Below are 6,000 nucleotides of genomic sequence, written 5' to 3'. Positions count from 1 at the left end.
TGCTGTTACTTTATTGCTGTTACTGTATCGCTATTACTTTATTGCTATTACTCTATTGCTATTACTTTATTGCTGTTACTTTATTGCTGTTACTTTATCGCTATTACTTTATCGCTATTACTCTATTGCTAATACTTTATTGCTATTACTTTATTGCTGTTACTTTATCGCTATTACTTTATCGCTATTACTTTATTGCTATTACTTTATTGCTGTTACTTTATTGCTGTTACTTTATCGCTATTACTTTATCGCTATTACTCTATTGCTAATACTTTATTGCTATTACTTTATTGCTGTTACTTTATTGCTGTTACTTTATCGCTATTACTTTATTGCTATTACTCTATTGCTAATACTTTATTGCTAATACTTTATTGCTGTTACTTTATTGCTGTTACTTTATCGCTATTACTTTATCGCTATTACTTTATTGCTATTACTTTATTGCTATTTATCGCTATTACTTTATTGCTATTACTTCATTGTTATTATTTTATTGCTATTCATCGCTGTTACTTTATTGCTATTACTTTATTGCTATTACTTTATTGCTATTTATCGCTATTACTTTATTGCTATTACTTCATTGTTATTATTTTATTGCTATTCATCGCTATTACTTTATTGCTATTTATCGCTATTACTTTATCGCTATTACTTTATTGCTATTACTATATTGCTATTACTTTATCGCTATTACTTTATTGCTATTACTTTATTGCTATTTATTGCGGTTCCCTACGCCTGATTACACTTAATCCAAGTTAGTATGTGGACGATGACATTGATTGACAAAGCCATTCTTCGCGGACAGTATAACTTCGTTCACGTAGTATCAGCGAATAAACTTCAGCTGTTAAACCCAGGAGTGTTTTTTCGTTCATATACAACAAACTACGTTTATAACGAACACGCTTATAACGATCTGACCGATATAACGAACTTATATTTTAGTCCCGGCCATTTGTTGTATACATGCTGTATATATACTTTACACTCTTTGAGTTCATTATAACCTTTGTTTACTTTATCTATACACGTGTTCGATATTTGGATATTTGGCACATTGGCAATAGTTGCTTTGTTGTCATAACAATGAACGGTTACTTTAAAAGAACCATCATGAGGTTGCTTTAATCATTTTCGTACCGTGAAATAATGATATGTTCACAGAGAAAGACAAATTCAATACTGTATAATCTGGTGGTAGAGAATGTGTTCAATAAATGCGGTCAATACATCGTAATATCAATAATGTACATGTATGTCAATACACATTGTAACATCTATCTATGACTTGCATATTTTGTTCTTTCTCCTCCTTCCCTCCTCCGCATCTTTTTCTCCCGCCTTCTCTTTAGAAAATCCTCCCTCATTGTGTCTCCTTTTTATAAAGAGGAGGGATGCATTCAACATACGACATGCTTAGTGAATTGTGATAAACAGACGGGCGAAAGAATCGATACTAAAGATATTAACAAAGCATTTTCTGTAAAAGACCACAAAGCAATTATTCAAAACAAAATGATTTAATTTTTTTTATGGTACATCACCTTGCCGTGTGTGTTCAGAGTTTAAAAAATAATTATCGGAGATAACGATGTTACGGGCCCAGTTATGAATCACACAGATCAGTCAATATCGCGTATGTGAAATGGGGTCTAACGTCGCGTCCAAGATTATTGCACTTATATAGCAACGTGCATAAACTGTGTGTGTGTGTTTGTGTGTGTGTGTGTGTGTGTTTGTGTGTTTGTACTAGTCCGAACTGATGCCGATTTATAGTGCTAGCATACTGATATGTCATATGAAACATCCCGATCCAGCTCTCAGCAGAAAAGAGTAATATTTGCCAGTTCCTGTCTTGCCACTGACGTACGGCGCATGCCCATTTCAGTCTGTGACGTCGATGTTGGCGCCTCAGGGATACTCAACGGAACGGTCTATATGCCTTACTACCACGCAGTATCAATCTCCAAGACGCTGTCCTTCTGCTGACCTGACGACCAAGAGTGGGTGAAGCTGAAACGAAGGTCGCTGTTCTCGTTGGCACTGGTCACGGGTGGTCTGTTGCGCTTCGACCTGACCCTACTGTAAGGCTGTTGCCACATGGCTGTAGGGAGTAGGTTGGGGGTTGAGGCTGTGTGTGTGTGTATAGGTATTCGTAGGACACCAACCTGTCAACCAAAATTATTCGCACGAAGTCCCAGGAGGTATCCTTTGATGCTTAATCGGCTTAGCTGTTGTTGTTTTGACGTATCTATTAAGCGATTTTATTGGTTATTGTATTCATATTATTTGGGGTCAAATTGTCATATAGACCGGTTCAACTTTACAACTACATATATTACAATTATCACTACTGCTTCTACCTTTACCACAGCGACTACAAATTAAAAGGTTATTGTGGTGAAGACATTCGGGGATCATATTACCAATCTGACTGCAAAAATGGATGTGAGAGCAAAGTCTTTTTGAAGAGTTTTGTACAAGGCCCCAGTAAACAATATTTTGTCAAGTGGTTGCATTGGCCGCAGAAATGTAATTCATGGACAAATGCATCTGATGTACATGATACATAATCAAAGATTTATGTTGTAAAGGTAGACGTAGGATGGGTCCCCGACATGTGCTTACTTGAAAGTACGGGGATAATAAAATGTATATATTAATTCAATTCTTTTGTTATGCTTGTCTTTTAGAATTTATTTGACCAACCAATCATTTCACAGTACGATGAGGGGCGGTCGGGTAGCCTAGTGGTTAAAGCGTTCGCTTGTCACGCCGAACACCCGGTTTCGATTCCCGACATGGGTACAATGTGTGAAGCCCATTTCTGGTGTCCTACGCCGTGATATTGCTGGAATATTGCTAAAAGCGGCGTAAAACCATACTCACTCACTCACTCACTCACAGTACGATGATGTCAGTTTCTATACACAGCTGCCCACGATTCTATACATAAAGATTAGAAGGTCATCGACTTCCATTCCCCTGTCTAAATATAGCAATGATGTCATATACCTAAAGATAGATTGTGACGTCATCCGCCTTGGGGATGACGGTGGGAGGATGACATGGGAGTTAACATTTGGGGTGGTACGCGTAAGCTGTCCTTTTACACTACAACGCAAAAGTTTCTTATCGTGTTCTGCAGTAAAATTTCGAATAATCCGCGGATATTCCGCGGATGCGTTGCAAATAATTCGCAAATAATTTTGCGAATAATTTGCAAATAATTCGCGAATGATCCGCGGATTTCTGCGAAAACAATTGTAGTTTTATGGCACTAAATAGGAGTTTTATGTGACTATAACGCCACCAACGCGTTGCAGGCCATGGCAGTACTCTCCATACATACTATGGTGCAACGCTGTGAACGGATTGCAGGTACATTTGATAAATACATGTGAACACCATTTTGTAAAATATCCCTATAATAATGTTGTCATTAAATATTCTTTTTTTGACATGATATTTGATTATGATCAATTTGCATTGTGTCTCTTGTCTTGTACAAATCCACATGAGTGAGTGAGTGAGTTGGGTTTAACGCCTTTTTTAACAGTATTCCAGTCATATCAGCTTAATGTGGGAGAAAAGCCCGAAGTGATGCAGGTCTCAGACGTTTACCATTTCGGTGAAACTCACGAGCACGGGTATGGTGCTGACAAACCTAGAAACATAATCGGGGCGAACCGGGATTCGAACCAACAATTACAGGTTTCTGGCTTCCCTAAGGGACGCAACTCTGCACAGCGAATCGCTGCGCCTTAGACGACTGGGCCACCCGTGCCCCCACAAATCTACATGAATACATATATGTACTAGCATAATATACTTATGTGGTGGTTTGATAAATGCCACTCTGACACTGGTTTGAGAACAGTTGATGTGTGTACATTTGCTTGGTTAAAACACCTACAATGCACAGGTATGGAGGGACGCCCCGATTAGGGTGGTCATCACCTCCCTTATATGAACATTTGAACTTTTACATGCATTCCCATTTTGGAATGGTGTCCGTCTCTGCCTCATGACTCTCCTTCATCATGTACATATACATATATATGCTCTCCGTCTCTGCCTCATGGCACTCCTTCATCATGTACATGTACATATATATGCTGTCCATCTCTGTCTCATGGCACTCCTTCATCATGTACATGTACATATATATGCTGTCCGTCTCTGCCTCATGGCACTCCTTCATCATGTACATGTACATATATATGCTCTCCGTCACATGGCACTCCTTCATCATGTAAATGTACCTATATATGCTCTCCGTCTGTCTCATGGCACTCCTTCATCAGGTACATGTACATATATATGCTGTCCGACTCTGTCTCATGGCACTCCTTCATCATGTACATGTACCTATATATGCTGTCCGTCTCTGTCTCATGGCACTCCTTCATCATGTACATGTACATATATATGCTGTCCGTCTCTGCCTCATGGCACTCCTTCATCATGTACATGTACATATGTATGCTCTCCGTCACATGGCACTCCTTCATCATGTACATGTACATATATATGCTCTCCGTCTCTGTCTCATGGCTCTCCTTCATCATGTACATGTACCTATACATACTGTCCGTCTCTGCCTCATGGCCCTCCTTCGTCAGGTACATGTACATATATATGCTCTCCGTCTCTGTCTCATGGCACTCCTTCATCATGTACATGTACCTATACATGCTGTCCGTCTCTGCCTCATGGCACTCCTTCATCATGTACATATACATATATATGCTCTCCGTCTCTGCCTCATGGCACTCCTTCATCATGTACATGTACATATATATGCTCTCCGTCACATGGCACTCATTCATCATGTACATGTACATATATATGCTCTCTGTCTCATGGCACTCCTTCATCATGTACATGTACCTATATATGCTCTCCGTCTCTGTCTCATGGCACTCCTTCATCATGTACATGTACATATATATGCTCTCCGTCTCTGCCTCATGGCACTCCTTCATCATGAACATGTACATATATATGCTCTCCGTCTCTGCCTCATGGCACTCCTTCATCATGTACATGTACATATATATGCTCTCCGTCTCTGCCTCATGGCACTCCTTCATCATGTACATGTACATATATATTCTCTCCGTCTCTGCCTCATGGCACTCCATCATCATGTACATGTACATATATATGCTCTCCGTCACATGGCACTCCTTCATCATGTAAATGTACCTATATATGCTCTCCGTCTCTGTCTCATGGCACTCCTTCATCAGGTACATGTACATATATATGCTGTCCGACTCTGTCTCATGGCACTCCTTCATCATGTACATGTACCTATATATGCTGTCCGTCTCTGTCTCATGGCACTCCTTCATCATGTACATGTACATATATATTCTCTCCGTCTCTGTCTCATGGCACTCCTTCATCATGTACATGTACATATATATTCTCTCCGTCTCTGTCTCATGGCACTCCTTCATCATGTACATGTACATATATATTCTCTCCGTCTCTGTCTCATGGCACTCCTTCATCATGTACATATACATATATATGCTCTCCGTCTCTGCCTCATGGCACTCCTTCATCATGTACACGTACATATATATTCTCTCCGTCTCTGCCTCATGGCACTCCATCATCATGTACATGTACATATATATGCTCTCCGTCACATGGCACTCCTTCATCATGTAAATGTACCTATATATGCTCTCCGTCTCTGTCTCATGGCACTCCTTCATCAGGTACATGTACATATATATGCTGTCCGACTCTGTCTCATGGCACTCCTTCATCATGTACATGTACCTATATATGCTGTCCGTCTCTGTCTCATGGCACTCCTTCATCATGTACATGTACATATATATTCTCTCCGTCTCTGTCTCATGGCACTCCTTCATCATGTACATGTACATATATATTCTCTCCGTCTCTGTCTCATGGCACTCCTTCATCATGTACATGTACATATATATTCTCTCCGTCTCTGTCTCA

The sequence above is a fragment of the Haliotis cracherodii genome, unplaced genomic scaffold (genome assembly GCF_022045235.1).
Source record: "Haliotis cracherodii isolate W230 unplaced genomic scaffold, xgHalCrac1.p SCAF_20, whole genome shotgun sequence".
NCBI classification, from domain to species: domain Eukaryota; kingdom Metazoa; phylum Mollusca; class Gastropoda; order Lepetellida; family Haliotidae; genus Haliotis; species Haliotis cracherodii.
The sequence above is the reverse complement of the archived record's forward strand: the minus strand, read 5'-3'. Positions refer to the sequence as shown.